We start from the raw sequence: 18,440 nt of genomic DNA on the forward strand, positions 1-18,440 counted from the left end.
ATCATTCTTGGGGGAAAAAAGTAAAATTTCACTTATGATGGTTAATTTCAGGTGTCAAATTGACTGGATTAAAGAATACCTAGAAATTTGGTAAAGTATTATTTTTGGGTTTTGTCTGTGACAGTGTTGCCAGAGAAGATTAGCAAGTGAAGTTGAGATTAGGTGGGGAAGATACACTGTCAGTGTGGATAGGTACCTCCCATCAGCTCAGGGTTTGGAGAGAACAAAAAACAGGAAGTTCCAACCCCTGGAACTGGAATACACTCCTCCTCTCTTGTCCTTGGACATCAGAACCTCAGGTCTGTCCGTGATCCTTGGACTTAATGACTTATACCAGCAACCTCCTGAGTTTTGGGGCCTTCAGCCTCAAATTGAGAGTTACGCTATTGGGTTCCCTGGATTTGAGATTTAGGACTTAAACTAATCCGTGCTACTAGCATCCAAGGGTCCCAGCATACAGGCCACGTGTTATGGGACTTAGTCTCCACAGTCACTCTCTCTAATGAACCCCCTCTCTATATCTATCTATCTATCTATGTACCCACACACATATATATATGTATGTATATATATATACATGTATATATGTATGTATATATATATACATGTATATATATATATATATATATACAAGTGTGTGTGTGAGTACATGTATATATATATATATATATACAAGTGTGTGTGTGAGTACACATATGCACACACACACACTTTGGGTCTGGCTCTCTCTGGAGAACCCTGATTAATACATAGCTCTTAAAAATTCTAAATTTTTTTCAGTGGGGCTGGGATAGAAAAGCCTCATTTTAATTAGTAAGTGCAATAAAGATGTGACATTTAAAAACAAATTATGACGCATTCCCTTCCTTCACTGGTGCACTAAATGGTGATATATTGTTCTTTTATTGCTGCCATTTCCAAGTTTTAATTGCTTTGGTTTAATTGGTTTAATGAAAAGAAAAAGTCAATTTGGTAATGACCTCTATGCTATTTGAATGAGCTTCATTTATTCAACAAAACTTACTTCAGAAAGGAAAAAGAAATTACAATGTAACATTAAGGAAAATATTACATCATTTGGGCATTAAAAAACAATATTATAGATGACTGAAACTCAGTTTTTTACAGGAATAAAAGCTTCTTTTCAATTCTAAACAGTAATTTATCAAACAAATTATCAAATATTAGTTAGCTAATCTACTTTCATTCACTTATGAATTTATTAATCACTTGCAAGATATCTGTTGAGTGTCAAGTTTATGCCTGGCAAGACAGTTTTATAATAGTTTTTATGTAATCTAATAGGCAAATAACAAAAAATAATCAACGCAAATCCATATATGATTACAAACTGTGGTAAGCCTTAGGTAAAAAATTACAAGCTGCTACGTATACATCAAGATCTCACTCATTGATAGTATGAGCTGAGATATAAAGGAATAAAAGTAAGCTTGACCTTTTAAATATGTTCCAGGAAGAAAATAGAGGGAGACTATGTGCTTCTTTAAAAGGGGGAAGTAAGAATGTGATACGTAGTTAAAACCATAAGTTCTCTTTTCATCTTCCTCCTTGGAACTCAGCTTATTGCCTTCATATTCTCACCCTGCAATCCCTGACCTCAGATCAGCTAAGGACAAAACTGCAGAAGAGAAAACATTTCTCTGGTTGTTTAAAAAACATCTAAAAAATACTTATGTCCACTCCTTTGTTGTCTGTGTGTGTGTGTGTGTGTAGTGTGTATATGTGGGGAGGGGTGTGTGTGTGGTGTGTGTGTGTGTGGTATGTGTGTGTGTGTGGTATGCGTGTGTGTGTGGTGTGTGTGTATGTGGTGTGTATATGTATGTATTTGGTATATGTGTGTGTGTATGTGTTTGGTATATGTGTGTGTGTGGTATGTGTGTGTGTGTGTGGTGTGTGTGTGTGGTATGTGTGTGTGTGTGGTATATGTGTATGTGGTGTGTGGTATGTGTATGTGTGTGTGTGTGTGTGTTGGGGATGAAATCTAGGGCCTTGGACGTGCTAAGCAAGTGCTTTACTACTGAGTTACATCTCCATCCCCTCCTAGAATAAGTATTTTAAAACTCATTAAGTTTAAACACGTGCCTTATCTTTAGCTAATGAACAAATGACAGAAAAGCAACATCTGGAGAAGTGAGATATAAATCGTGTCTGACAATAAAGAGTGTCATCCTTTAAAAAAAAACAAGTAAGTTACAGCTGGCATACAGGTAGAAAATGAGTATTTTCATGCAGAAGTGCACAACACATATCAGGGACTGAAGGCAGGCTGGTGTGGCCAGTGCACAAGGAAGAAGGCAACAATGGCACGCAATGAAGAGCTTAGGTTAGTAGGGACCACATCACTCAATTGTTAAGGATTTGGTTTATTCTAATAACAACAGAAGTCATTGATTCTATGCAACAGTCATTGATTTCTATGACAGTTGAAATTGAATTTTAGACAGGTCACTCTGGCTACAGCAAATGGAACACACTGAGAAAGAGGAAAAGTAGGCTTGAGAAATGAGTTCAGAGGCAATTACGGTCTTCCAAGTGATGGCCAATTTTCACAGAATTGTATGTGGCCAAGCTAGAAAGAAAGCAAAAAAAAAGAAAAGAACTACCTGGGCTTTGTAAAAGAATCTTTCTGGTTTAGAACTCTGGTCTGATCTTCAGACTGCATTACATATTAGCTAGGGGACCTTATGCAAGGCACGCAAGCTCTCTCAGCCTTGGCTTCCACATCTTTGGATTTCACATAATAGCACCTTCCACAGTGGAGAAGAGTAAGTATGACACTGCATGTGATGCTACCAGCATGTGTATGATCAGTTAATGTCGAGGAGCTCCTTCTCTAGTGCTCTTCTTCCTTTAGAAACTTGATCCTTCTGGATTTTCTTTCTCCATGAATAGCACAGACATGGAGTTTGAGAAAAGGCACTGCACTGCTCAGGCTAAGGTAAAGAGGCAAGAAGGCAATGGGAAAGATGGAGATGCTGCCTCTCCTCGTAAGCATCTGCCGTCCCTCAGTGACCTTCGTGCCAAACTGGAGCTGGAAAGGAAGACATTCTCACTTTCAAAAAGGCAGCTGGACAGTTAAGTAAGAAAGCTGACTCAGAGCTTTCTACCTGCTCACCTACTGGCCTAAATCAGCACTAGAGAAACTGGTTTCCCAGTTATGAGCAGACTCAGAGTCAGCCAATTATGATGGAGGTAGAGCTGAGTTTGTAGCAGAAATCCAGTTGTTAATCCTGGCCTTGTCCCGTGGCTTTGTGGAAATCTCAAAATTTACTTTCCTCCTCTGTGAAATAGGAATCTTGAACTAGATGATCATCAACAGTCCATTCTGACTGAGAAAGTCTGCCACGTATAGGCGTGACACCTGGGTTTACTTAAAGCAGCTAAGCAGTGATGGTACAGTAAGGAGACTGTCAAGCTAGTTAATTGTGCAATGCAGGCCTCCAAACCCATTCTTTTCACGACTGTAACTTGATCAAACTCCAAAGCACACAGTCATGACTATATCTTTTTATCCACATATAGCAAACACAGCCAGCTTCACTGTTAAAAAATTAGAGACACAAAGAGACTGTAAAGGAGTGGTTTGCAAATGCCAGAATCAGCAAAGCAGTATTTTGAAACTATAAATTACAAAGCCTTGCTCCAATATGCTGAATCACAATCTCCAAGGTGGAGTCCTATGAATATGTATTTTTTTTGCAAAGTTTTTTGATTCTAGTAGTCAACTAGGTTGGGCAATCATCTTTAAAAGAAATCTCATGTTTCTCAAAGGATAGCCTATAGATCACTTTCATGTGAACTACCTCATACACTTGCTGAAAACAGCAGGGAGTGTGGCCAAGATCAGTGATTTTATAAATACCAACTTCTCCATAAAATAACTTATAAGTGATTACTAATGAAATCATGATGTGGATAAAATCTCAAGATCTATAAAACAATAAAGAAAATATAAGAAATGATTATTAAAGTATAGCTGTCATTATTAATTATATTCATTGTTTCACCATTTTACTCAATCCCTTACAGCAAGCCTGTGATATAAGCATTGTTACCCTCATTTTCCTGACATACTAAAGCATTAAAAAGTTCACATAATTTGCCCAAGACCTTATGATTAAAATGGTTGTATTAGAGTTGAAAACGAATGCAACATAGCTAGGAACAGCCTGTATTGCTACTGAGTATGTAATTAAGAGTTGAATACACCTTTTAATTAAACAATTTGCTGAGATCTTATCAGATGTAACAAGTTAGAAAATGATCTCGGTTATTGCTGGCTGGTTTTATTAGCTAATACACAAATATTAATGTCACTATAGCAATCACAGATTAACCATGATAAAATGACTATCAACTACTAATCAACAATGTTTCGGGGATTTCCTAGAATCATAAAATGATCCAAAGTAGTCATAATTTTAAGTCAACAACCTTCAAGCACAAATATTTATAGGTGAAAAGCCCAGAAGTGCACAGTCCAGAATGGTCCACTTTATTACATGACTTTGTTTTTCTGATCTGTCTTTACGCCACGGGCCTTTGACCCTGAGCTCTAAAACTTAGTCTGCTGATCATTTTAGTGCCATAACAGGTCTTCATTACATGTGAAGTTTTTCTTCTGGGAATTAACTATAAAAATATGAAAATCCTAATACTACAGATATATTCTAGGGCAAAGTTTTTGTTTCTTTGTTTTTCTTATGCTGTTTCCTCTAAATTCACCTAATAAGGAATCTGTTTGCGAAAATATACACTTGGTTTAAACTCCTGATTAGGTGAAATAAGAAGTGTCTCCAGATTCCTTATTCCTGAGCTGACCAGTATTATTATGGTCCAACAATAGGTATTTCATAAATCTGGTGAAATGGGATGAACTATAGCAAGAAAGATGACACAAGAAAGAATATGAGACCTAGCTATAATTAAAAAAAAAAACCCTCACTAAAAGTGTTACTAATGGAAAACACAAAGTTATTCAAAGTCACATAACTTTTAAAAGAACACAAATGCTTCCCTCTACCTCTACTGTGGTCAGGCCCTACTGATCCTTTTTATCTTCTTTCCCACCAATGTTGCAAACTTTCTAAAATATGTGGACAGTGGTATTTTCACATAAGAAAAAAAAATAATGAAAATGACATCAAGAAAGAGAAATTTCCAAAGAATAAATCAAATAGTCACTATCTATAAATAGATATGGCAATAAGGGTTTTTTGATGAAGTTTTGGTTTCCTTCGGTTTTTTGATGAAGTTTTGTTTTCCTTCAGTTTTTTGAGGAGTGGTACATTTTTCAAATTTTGCATACCAATTCAAATTATATTTAGCTATATTTGGTCAACTGAAGGAGCCATTTCTTCCACAAAAAGAATATCTAATTTCCTAAATAAAGAAAAAAAAGATACTTACAAATCTCTGGTTAAAATATGCTGTGGTTTCTAAGGCAGGTTTAGGAAGAAACTCTGATAAACTTACTTCCCTGCAAATTAAAAAGAAAAAGAAGAGAACACTATGAAAAATCAGAAAATATCCAGTTAAATAACCAAAGTTTAGGATATTTGGGATATTTTTGAAATTCAGTTAAAACTGGTGAACACCATCTTGCCTGACTTTCTTGGGAACAGCAAAACCTCTAATTTGAAGAAAAAAATTTCTACTAAAACTCTTAAGGGCTTCATTTCCAACATCAAATGTTATCACTTAGGATATCCAGGTACAAAATCTACTGTTATCAGTACAGATAAATGGCAGGTTAAGAAAATCATCCCACAAAAAGAACTGGTTATTGCAGCAAATATTTCTGCATATGTGCACAGAAAGAACACTGCAAGGAAATACTTGGTACACTATACCTTTGAGAGGTTGTAGAAACACATCACACTTCCAGAATGTTACCTTAGAGAATATTCTGCACCTTTCATGAGTTTCCTGAGATATTGTACCAATATTCCCAGAACCTAAATGAAAACCATGTAGAAGGCATCTAACCATCTTGCTCCTAAAAATGAAAATAAGCTACTTGCATACAATTGCTGTGGGATGAGTCCTATATCTCAGGGTTTACCACCTGATGCAAGAAAGATTATGACTCATCAGTATTTACATTAGTCACTCATAGCAATAATGGTCTATACAAAATTCCCTCCACCACACTACCACTGTCCTAGTTCAGGCTGCCCTTCTCTCTTCCTGGACTGTAACAACAGCACCCTCTTTTTGTACACATGCTTACTCCCTACAAATCAATTCTTTACATGAATGTCATGTGGAATTAGTAAATCTGCTCATGGTTATTCTATGATGAATCCTTCTCAGGCTTCCTATCACCTATAGGATGGTACAAGTTGCCCTCTAGGAGCTAGCCCCAGTTTACCTCTTCCCTTTCCTTTTCACCTATGCCCAGAATGCACTAAAGCTCTGAAATTGCACATGGTCAATGAAACATCTGCACCTTGTTTATATTGGCACCATGGTGAGAGTCTTTGTGCTCAAACCCTTCTCACCCCTTGGTAACATCTATTCATCCATTCTAGGTCAACATGGGCACCCCTTTACCAGAAGCTTTCTATGCCACCCTCAGGCTAGGTAGAAACACTCTGATTGCATTATAAATTTCTGATTAGCCTCTGCCTTCCTGTCTCATGCATGGTTTTTTCAAAGCCTTTTGAGGGCATGGATTGTGACTCATTTGTCTTACCCTAGCACAGTGTTTCACAGATGGTAGGAGGAGTGCAATAAATAATTTGTTGAATGTCAAGGTGCATGAAGTACTTTTCAGACTTACAGCTGCCTGATTGCATATTTTATTACCTTGAAAGAATTTTAAAGTTAAAATAAGACATTCTTTGACCTTGTTCCTATATCCAACTTCCCATATGGTTTTGCTATTACCCTAATTCTTAATTCGGGACTGTTTCCCTTCAATTGAGTCATATCTATAGATTGAATATAAGGAACTGAGTAGAGGAAGAGAAAAATAAGTGGCGAAATAGTCATATAAGAAGTACTAATAAAAAAAATTTATAAACTTCTGTTTTATATTATATTAATGTAATGCAAACATGTACCCCTGAGGCAGGACCTGTTCTGTCCTCCTGTTCTCTGATTTTGTAAAAAGCAAAAAAGTAACATTTTTGTTTGTTTAAGATAGCTATACAAGGAGTTTTCTTGTGACATTTCCATGTACATAGTTATTATAGCCTGAATTGGTTCATCTCCTCTATTTTTCTTCTTTTTACCCTACTCCCCTTTGTATGGTGATTTCAACAGGTTTAAAATTCTATATTCATTCTTGTATAGGAAGTACATCAACCATATTTACCTTCTTAACTTCCTTTTTATTACCCCTCCGCCACACATCTTGTATGTGAACTCCTGTAGGCATGGCCTGTTTTTCATAATATTGCTTATATTTGTATTAGATCTATATTCCACATATGAGAGAAAACATGCAGCCTTTGGCTTTCTGAGCCAGGCTACATTCACTTAAGATGGTGTTCTCCAGTTCCATCCATTTACTTGCAAATGACAAAATGCCATTCTTCTTTAAGGCTGAATAAAATTCCATTGTATACAAAAATAACATTTTCTAAATCCATTCATCAGTACTGTGGCATCTTGGCTGTTTCCATAGCATAGTTATTGTGAATAATGCTTGCCTTTATTATAACCTGAATTACATTTCTTTAGGTATATCCCTAAGAGTGATATTGCTGGATCATATAGCAATTTTATTTTTAGTTTTTTTAGTTGTACTAATTTATATCCCACCAACAGTACTAATTTATATCCCACCAACAGTGTATGAAGCAAAACAAACTCTTGTAGTTCCAAATTTTTCAACCACTAGTATACTGTTCTTGGCAAAGATCTAGTAGAAAATATAAACAGGAATTCATTATAAAGTTAGAGTAAACTTAGCATTGGTGTTTGCACCTTTAAAATGTGCTTTCAAAATTTTTATAACATCAGTGATTAAATTTTTGTTTTAAAAAATTTCCAACTATTTTTGCCCATTTCAAGAGAACCAAAAAAGAAACAAACAGGTGTGAAATAGTTATTTCTCCCTCTACTACTTTTTAATTTATGTTACATTCAAACAAACTTACTGAATAGACTTTGACAATGGTTTTCCATCCATTATTTTGACTCTCACATACATCAAAATTCAAATTTACCAAGGACATGCTAACCACAAATATATAATAAGTTAAGAGACTCAGTCTCCACTCAACCTTTAACTTATTATCAAATATTTTACTAACAAAAGTACAATTATTCCTGAGAAGTTTTTGACAAAGAAAAGCCCAGGACCTGATGGATTTTACTAGACTTTTAAAGAAAAACTAACACCAGTGCTCCCCAAACTATTCCATAAAGAGCAGGAACACTTCCAGACACTTTTTATGAGTCCACTATTGTCCCAATACCAAAACTGAATAAAAGTATGAAAAAACACAGAAAATTATAGACCAATTTCTCTGATGAACATAAATGTAAAAAATTCTCAATAAAATACCTGCAAACTGAATTCAACACACATTAAAAAGATGATACAGAAATGGTGTAGGATGGTGAATATGTGTACACATATATGTACACATATATGTAAATGGAAAAATGAGAACTCCCAGGAATGGGAGGAAGGGAAGATAAAGGAGAATGATGGAGGGCGTGAATTCAAGTATGATATATTTGATATATTGTAAGAACTTTTGTAAATGCCACAATGTATCCCCAAATACAACAATAAAAAAAAAGATTATATACCATGATCAAGTTGGTTTCACTCCAGGGATGCAAGGATGGCTCAACATACACAAATCAATAAACATACAACACATAAACAGAAAAAAAAAACCAAAAATCATATGTTCATCTAAACAGGTATAGAAAATGTCTTTGACAAAATTCAACATCTCTTCATAATAAAAGCCTTAAAGAAAGTAAGAATAAAAAGAACAAACCTCAACATAATAAAGACTATATACAATAAACCTATGGCTAATATTGTCCTAAATGGAGAGAAACTGAAACCATTTGCTGTAGTTAGGAAGAGAGAAGAGCACCCACTCTCTCCATTCTTACTCAGTACAGTGCTAGAATTCTTAGCTAGAGAAATATAGCAAGAGAAAAAACAAGTATACAAACAAAAAAGGAAAAAGTCAAATTATCCCTATTTGTAGATGATATGATCCCATATTTAGAAGACACTGAAGGCTCCACCAAAAAACTTACTTAGATCTGATAAACCCTTTTGTCAAAGTAGCAAGTTATAAAATCAACATAAAAAACCAATAACTTTTCTATGTATCAAATTAGTAAAAACAATGCCATTCACAATAGCCTAAGAATAATTAACACCTAAGAATAAATGTTACTAAGAAGGTGAAAGACTTCTACAATGAAAACTATAAAATACTGAAAAAAGAAACTATAAAAAAATTGAAGAAGACACTAGAAGATGGAAAAAACTTCCATGTTCATCAGTCTGCAGAATTAATACTGTGAAAATGGCCACACTAGTAAAAGCAAGTTGCAGACTCAATGCAATTCCCATCAGAACTCCAACGTCATTTTTCACAGGAATAGAAAAATCACAAAAGACCCCAAATAGCCAAAGCAATCCTGAGCAAAAAGAGCAATGCTGGAGATAATGACAATACCTGACTTTAAATTATACTACAAAGCTGTAGTTAAAAACAAACAAACAAACAAACAGCATGGTACTGCCACAAAAACAGATCAGTGGAATAGAATAGAAGATCCAGAAAGAAGCCCACACAGCTACAGCCATCTGATTTTCAACAAAGGTGCCAAAACCCTATGTTGGAGAAAAGACAATTTCTTCAACAAATGGTGTTGGAAAAACTGCATATTCACATATACAAGATTGAAAACTGGTCCCTATGTCCCACCGTATACAAAATTAATTCAAAAAGAATCAAAGACCTTAATGTATGACTTGATGATTTGAAATTGTTAGAGAAAAATACAGAGAAAACCCTTAAAGATATAGGCATAGATAAAGCTTTTCTGAACAGAAACCCAATTGCTCAGTAAATATGAACAAGAATTAAAAAATAGGATTGGACTAAATTAAAAAGTTTCTGCATGGAAAAAGAAATGATTACCAGAATCAAAAGAAAACCTACAGAAGGGGAGAAATCTTTGCCAGTTATTCATCAGATAAAGTATTAATATCTAGAGTATATAAAGAGCTCCAAAAATTAAACAATAAAGGAAAAAATAATACAGTTAATTAATGGGCTAACAAACTGAACACAGCTAGGGGAGTGGCTCAAGTGGTAGCGAGTCTGCCTAGCAAGCATGAGGCTCTGAGTTCAAACCCCAGTACTACCAAAAAACAATAAAAAAAAAACCAAACTGAACACAGTTCTCAAAAGAAGTACAATGGCTAATAAATACATGAAGAAACGTTCTGCATACTTAGTCATAAAAGAAATACAAATCAGATGAGATCAGTCATGTTCAGGGTGGTATGGCCGTAGACAAGAAATACAAATCAAAATGACACTAAGATTGTATCTCATCCCAATCAGAATGGTTATCATCAAGAAAACAAATAACGACAAGTGCTGGTGAGGATGCTAGGAAAAAGGTAACTTTCACACTGTTGGTGGGAATGTAAACTGGCACAGCCATTGTGGAAATGAGTATGGAGGCGCTTTAAAAACTAAAAATAGGACTATAGTATGATCCAGTGATATCACTCCTGGGCATACAGCTGAAGGAAGGTAAGTCAACATACAGTTCAGATACCTTCACACTCACGTATTGTAGCACTATTCATTACCACCAAATCTACTGGTGAATGTATGAAGAAAACGGGAGATATATATATATATATATAATCACACACACAATGGAGTATTAGTCAGACATAAAGAAGAATGAAATTACATCATTTATACGAAAATGGAAGGAACTAGATATCATGATGTTAATTGAAATAAGCCAGATCAAGGAAGACAAATATCACATGTTCTCTCTCAACTGCAGAATGGAGTCTTTGGGAATGAATGACAGGAATGTAAAATAGGTTCTGCTTGAGGGTGGGAACCAGAGCCAGAAGGAAAGGCAAAAGAAGAGGGTAAAGTGGGGTGAATTTGATTGAGGTACTTTATAAATATATATGACAGTAGAATAAAGAAACCTGCTAAAATTATTTTAAAAGTAGGGGGAGGAGGGATAAGAAGTACAAAGTCCTTTACATGCAGGTGTGGAAATATCACAATGAAACCCCATTTAACTAATATATGTTAGTAGAAATGCAAAAAAAGAGTAACAGCATACCCCAGAAAACAAAATTTTTGCATGTACACATATTTATTTTTGTAAATTATAACAATTACTGTACTAATACACTAATATCTTATTGGTGAATTATAATTATTAAATACATTAAATTCTTTAACAAAATAGAACATAAAATAAATATAATTACTTGTTTTAATGTTCTTCCTGAACTTCTACATGGGATTTAGAATTTGCAAGACATGACTACCTCCCAAAGTCTAATTCCCTCTGCATAATCTCTCCCGGAACTACATTACATCTGAACTTGGTGTAATTTGTGGCACCTAAAAGATAACAAGGCAGTAGAGCCAGTGGTCTCACCAAGATGAATTGCACCCCTTGCAGCAGGAGCAGATCAAAGTGTGAGTGAAATCAGCAGAAATCCATCACCCTCAGAACTGTAAATAGCAGGACCTTGAATGTCATCCACACCAGTGGTTTTCAAATTATTTTTGTTTTTAGCTTAGGAATGTTTTCTTTTCAAATGAACTCTTTGGAAGAAGGCCAAAATATACCATAGATACAAGAACTTTTCTGGGTACCGCAGACTTCAAAGCCTGAGGTTCTACCTGCTCTGCCTCCCTCTTCTTCACATCCTCCCAGCAGGGTTTCAGTTTAAAAACTACATGGCCACAATGACTTTTTAAGAGATGATGCCACCAGGTTACAGGTGGAACAAGACACCAGTTCATGACACAAAGCAATAAAGTTACTGGATGAATTCGTTCTGGCTGCTTGTTCAGCTTCCTTTTTTGGTGCCCCTGACTTGTCAAGGACTGGCTTTCCCTATGTATTCTGGTCTGATCTCAATTGAAATACATAAATCATGAGGAGGCAGGGTTTAAGGGAATTTTTGTTTCTAGGATTTGGTAAAACAATAGTCATTTTCTCTTTACTGTGATCTGGATAAGTGTCCCCCAAAGGCCCATGTGTTAAAGACTTCGTCTCTAGCCATGACATTATTGGGAAGTAGTGGAACCTTTAAGAGGTAAGGCCTATGGGAGGAAGTTAGATCATGTGATACACCCCCTTGAAGGCTAGAATGGGACTCCAGTTTCTTGTCTATTTCCTTCATTTTCTGACAACCATAAAGTGAGCAAGATTCCTCTTATACGCACTGCCATGATGTACATGTTTTACCACAGGCCAAAAGCAATAAACTGATCAATGATGGATGGAAATCTCCAAAATTGAGCCCAAACAAACCTTTCCACTTTTTAAGTTGATTGTGTCAGTTATTTTGTTATAGAAATGACAGCTGACTGACTAACACACTCTTCCAAATAAATGTTTTCTAATTTGAAGGTTTCAATTACTCAAGCAACCAGCCATGTCGATACACAAATAAGGTGCATAAAGAAGAAGGATCCATCACATCTCCAACACAAAATTTCAGGGGGACTCAAAACTTCAGAAAGCCAGATTAATATGTTAATGTAATATGCTTTAAAATCAAAACTTGTGAAAAAAATCCATGATGAACAAAAAATTACAATTTTAAGGACATATTTCATCTTAAACTTACATAGTAGACTCACATATCTCACCTTGTTCAGCAACTTCTCTGAAAAATTAAATGCAAGTATAAAAATTGTGACAGGCTAGTTATGTAAATTTCTATCTCATAAAATGTTTTTGTGGGGACAAACCAGTCAAAGAAGTATGCTGCTATAAAGACCTTTACACATCAGTTTGTATGACTGAGGATTAGATTAAATTGTTTTGGAGCAAATAAGCAACAAGATTAACTGTAATACGAGTCAACACTGTTCTAGACCAAGTATGGCAGAGTACACCTCCACGCTCAGCACTTGAGAGGCAAAGGCAGGTAAGATCGTGAGTGTGAGGCCAGTCTAAGCTACATAGCAAGACTGTCTCAAAAAAGAACCAAAAAAGATTTGATCTAAGCTTACATTTGACTATTTTACAATTCACATAGTTATAGCTGTTTAAATATGTATTCTTCTCCTTTTTTGTTTTGATTTTAAAAGCAAATCATTGTTCTCAAATACATGAAAGCTGAAATGTGGCAGGTGAACGTCCACTGAACTCTATAAAGCAAATTAGCCACTTCAACTGTAAGACCTAGTTTTAAAAGGCTGCTCTTAAGATGTATTTAAGCTCTCAAGCATGACAATGATAGGAATGGCCATCAAAGAGGTGAATCATAGTAACAAATAAAGCATGTGCATTCATTTACGCAAATAGACTACCTTAGGAAAATGAGTAAATCTGTTAGGTACTCAACACAGTTTTACTCGTGAATACACAAATTAATGAAAGTTGAAAAAACGCTGGAACCAATTAGACTAGGACCAGATTAAAAAGAGCTTTGAAACAGAAACCTTATATGCTATGGGCTGCTGAGCAAAGGTTTAACCAGTCTCAATTTAAAAAAAAAAAATGTGGTTCTTAAGAATGGGTAGATTGACAGTAACAGAACAGCAAATCAAGCCAAAAATATTTAGAAGTAATCTTAGTAATGGACAAAAAGATTGACTGAATAGTGAAGATAGCGAAATTAGAGTTAGGAAGGACAGACAATGCTGCCAATAGCTCTTCTCCCCTTCCTCTTTGGGCATGGTGTACAGCTAAAGATGATATTACCAAGCCTCTGATGGTCTAGGTATGGTCATACTGGTGAATTTGTCATTAAGCATGAGTTACGAGCAATAGTGATACATTCCACGTCTAGAATACACTCTGAAAGAAAAGAAAGTAGCCTCTCCCTCCCTGCTATTTGCTCTTTTCTGCCATGAACAAGACAAAAGGAGACTCCATCCTTAACACGACCTGACCACTATGCCACCTATGGGAACTGTACATAAAACAGAACTAAGCTTATATTGTGCTTCTTTCACTGTTATTTTTGGACTTTGTTGTAACTGCCAGCCCCATGTCTTAACTAATCAATATGGATATTAATAACATTTCAAAATGAAAAAAATCATGGAATGTGGACCTACTCTACACTGAATAAAGAAGAGCAATGAGCTGAAACATTTTCAAGATTTTATGTCTCAGGAACTGGGATAATAGTGGAACCAAAAGCAAAATAAAAAGTGAGAGACTGGTAGAATTCAGAGATCCCAGGGGACATGCTTGGTGAGTAGCTGGAAATAAGGGCCAGGATCTCAGACAAAGGGAGAAAATGGAAATTTCAGACTTTAGAGACAGTTGAAAAAGTGAGAATTAATAGGATCATAGACTAGATCTGAGTGCCAAAAATTGAACCAACGGGTGTTCTCACAAGACAGGAAGAAGCAGTAATCAGCAAAGAAAAAAAATAGTATTTCTTACATAGGAGAGGGATAATGATTAAAAACATGGGATAACAGAATTAACGTTGACACAAGCTGGCAAACAAATTTAAAGGGAATTTGATGTGGTTTATAAGGTCTTAAAACCATTTAAAGAGTTCGTGAAAAATTAAAGCAATCATTTCTCAAAATAGAAAAGCATTCATCAGGATTCTGAGTAAGCCACATCTCAATCATGCTTTAGTTTCTATTTAAATTTCCAGAATTGCAAGAGAGAAAGGAACAACAGGTACCTGTATCATTCTCCACTCTCTACTTTTACCACAATAGAGGAAGAAACAAGTTGAGAGGAATAGAGGGAAAAAGAAGCAGAAATGTCTGCTTTTCACTTTTTCTAGGAGGTTGATGCTTACATGTGAAAATGACAAATTGAAACAAAAGCCTCCTCAATTTTGTTGTTTCTATAGCTTTCTAAATTTCACATTTAAGCTTTGAAGTTAATAAAAATGATACAACATTGGCAACATGGAAGTTAACAGTTCCTTATAAGAGACAAGAGTCTGAGAATTTGTATCACTTGAGAAAAGCATTCCAGTTACTGGAAGGTCAGCATACCAGAACTTTCAGGCATCATTTTAGTACCCCTCCAATGTTCCCCCTCGCTACCTGGCCGAGCCAGAGGAACACTTTTTAGGAAGGTGTCAGACCAAAAATTTCTGGTTTTCATTTCATTATTTCACTTCAGATTAATGAAATGCAAGACATTAGTTTTTTGTTTTTGTTTTAAGACTATTTTCTCTCTAGCCCACAGGACATCAGGGAAGATCCCAGGAATTATTTATTTATTTATTTTTAACCATTATGTTGTCATTGAAATAAATCAGACTAATTCACTTTGCATGAGAAATTAATATTTCCTTCCTTTCCTTTGAAGAGAAGTCTGGAGATAATCCCCTTTTGCCCTTCACATGGTGATTGCATTATCCATGGTCTTTCTAATTATTTGGGGGGTAGCTTTTACTGTTGTTGAAAACCTCAGTTTTCATAATCAGTTGTCTTTAAAAGTTTTCAATACAGGCTCACATTTTGGAATCCCACGCCCCCTCACTTTTTTTTACATAATGATCAGACACTTCTTATTTTTCTTCCAAGTGGACCAGGGTGGAAGGCCTGCCCTAAAATGACCTTTCCTATATAAATGCTTACAGACACCTGAAAAAAAGTTGCTGTGCACCATCAAGTTAGCTCAGTGTAGAAAAAGCCTTTTTCTTTTTCTTTTTTTTTTTTTTACCTAGGGAAGGAAACATTTTGTTTATTTTTTTTTTCATTTTTCTTTTATTATTCATATGTGCATACAAGGCTTGGTTCATTTCTCCCCCCTGCCCCCACCCCTTCCCTTACTACCCACTCCGCCCCCTCCCTCTCCCCCCCCCTCAATACCCAGCAGAAACTATTTTGCCCTTATTTCTAATTTTGTTGTAGAGAGAGTATAAGCAATAATAGGAAGGAACAAGGGTTTTTGCTGGTTGAGATAAGGGTAGCTATACACGGCATTGACTTACATTGATTTCCTGTGCGTGGGTGTTACCTTCTAGGTTAATTCTTTTTTTTTTTTTTTGATGTTTTTAATTTTTATTTCATTCATATGTGCATACAATGTTTGGGTCATTTCTCTCCCCCTTCTCCCCCCACCCCCCTCCACCCCCACTCCCTCCCTTACCCCCCCCCTTACCCCTCACTACCTGGCAGAAAAAAAAAACTATTCTGCCCTTATCTCTAATTTTGTTGAGGAGAGAGTATAAGCAATAATAGGAAGGACCAAGGGTTTTTGCTAGTTGAGATGAGGATAGCTATACAGGGAGTTGACTCGCATTGATTTCCTGTACATGTGTGTTATCTTCTAAGTTAATTCTTCTCGAACTAACCTTTTCTCTAGTTCCTGGTACCCTTCTCCTATTGGCCTCAGTTGCTTTAAAGTATCTGCTTTAGTTTCTCTGCATTGAGGGTAACAAATGCTATCTAGTTTTTTGGGTGTCTTACCTATCCTCACACCTCCCTTGTGTGCTCTCTCTCTATCATGTGATCACAGTCCAATCCCATTGTTGTGTTTGCCCTTGATCTAATGTCCGCATATGAGGGTGAACATACGATTTTTCGTCTTTTGGGATGGGCTAACCTCACTCAAAATGATGTTCTCCAATTCCATCCATTTACCTGCAAATGGTAACATTTCGTTCTTCTTCATGGCTGCATAAAATTCCATTGTGTATAAATACCACATTTTCTTAATCCATTCATCAGTAGTGGGGCTTCTTGGCTGTTTCCATAGCTTGGCTATTGTGAATAGAGCCACAATAAACATGGGTGTGCAGGTGCCTCTGGAGTAACCTGTGTCACATTCTTTTGGGTATATCCCCACGAGTGGTATTGCTGGATCATATGGTAGATCAATGTTAGGTTTTTAAGTAGCTTCCAAATTTTTTTCCAGAGTGGTTTTACTAGTTTATATTCCCACCAGCAGTGTAAGAGGGTTCCTTTTTCCCCCCTACATCTTCGCCAATACCTGTTGCTAGTGGTGTTGCTAATGATGGCTATTCTAACGGGTGAGGTGGAATCTTAGTATGGTTTTTTTAATTTGCATTTCCTTTATTGCTAGAGATGGTAAGCATTTTTTCATGTGCTTTTTGGCCATTTGAATTTCTAGCCAGACAGATTTTTATATGAAATCTCCGAACTTTACTGTTAGCAACAACTTCCCAAAAATTTAACCTTTTCTCTAGTTCCTGGTCCCCTTTTCCTATTGGCCTCAGTTGCTTTAAGGTATCTGCTTTAGTTTCTCTGTGTTAAGGGCAACAAATGCTAGCTAGTTTTTTAGGTGTCTTACCTATCTTCACCACTTCCTTGTGTGCTCTCGCTTTTATCATGAACTAAGAGCAATGGTGGGGGTAGGGAAAGTGTGTTTTAATGGTACTCAGGATTCCAAATGCAAAATTGCCATTGCTTCCCCCACTTCTGTCTATGTATGTTCACAGGTGTAGTTTGTGTGGTTCTCTAGCTCTTAGTGTTATTCTGTGACCTGATATCTTCTCAGACCAACTAACTATAAAGATCACTACTCCTACCAGCAGACTCACGTTTATTACAAACTACTCACAGCTTCTTAATGATTACTTGCAAAGCTTCAATAAAGGCAATAATTTTAAATGTTTCTACCATACTAAATTTCATAGCCTATGCAACTTTTCATTTATATCATAATCCTTAAACACTAGGAAATCAGTTTATAAACCTCATACGTGTTCCATATGTCACATAATATGTTGATAGGTGTATCTGTTAGGCATCATGGTTAATAAAATAATTTTGATGTTAATTATAAAATTGAAATAAAGTACACTTGGAGCCTGGGCTGTTGCAAGCGTTGAGATCTAACAATGGCCAAGAAGAAACTAAGAGAGAAGTCCCGGAATGTATTTCACACAGCCAGTCAAAAAAACTTTAAGGCTAAAAACAAATCTTAAGAAGATAAAATTTTTATCTGTTTTTTAACAGATAAAAATTGTGGATGATGAAAAAGTTAACAGAATAAATAAAGCTTTTGTGAAACGTACAAAAAGAACTTGCACACTTCTCAAAAGGCCTTTCTCTTGAACTTCTGCAGAAAGAGCTGATTCCTCAGCATCATGAGAATGAACCAGTTAATGCTGATGAAGCTACAAGATTAATGGCTCAGTTGTAATAATTCTCTTGAAAGACCAATAAATTAAATCTTTTATACAAGTAGATTAACATCTGGTATACAAACAAATACTTATGCTTACAAATGAAATCCAATAAAAA

General features: G+C 35.8%; 1 protein-coding gene and 1 pseudogene across 9 annotated transcripts in view; one reads left to right on the forward strand and one right to left on the reverse strand.

Annotated features, from left to right (window-relative positions):
• The window catches only part of Pkib (cAMP-dependent protein kinase inhibitor beta), a 118,657-nt gene that overhangs the window by 38,645 nt on the left and 61,572 nt on the right, over nucleotides 1-18,440 (reverse strand). For 7 of the 9 annotated variants that reach the window (XM_074075356.1, XM_074075349.1, XM_074075353.1 and 4 more), the window contains exon 2: nucleotides 5,431-5,500. The exons of the other annotated variants lie outside the window; for them this stretch is intronic. The gene's annotated coding sequence lies outside the window, so the exon portion shown is untranslated. The remainder of the gene's footprint in view (nucleotides 1-5,430; nucleotides 5,501-18,440) is intronic. 9 annotated transcript variants of the gene reach the window in all.
• Nucleotides 18,035-18,341, forward strand: LOC109701369 (ribosomal biogenesis factor-like; annotated as a pseudogene).

This window comes from Castor canadensis, chromosome 1 (genome assembly GCF_047511655.1).
Source record: "Castor canadensis chromosome 1, mCasCan1.hap1v2, whole genome shotgun sequence".
Classification (NCBI taxonomy): domain Eukaryota; kingdom Metazoa; phylum Chordata; class Mammalia; order Rodentia; family Castoridae; genus Castor; species Castor canadensis.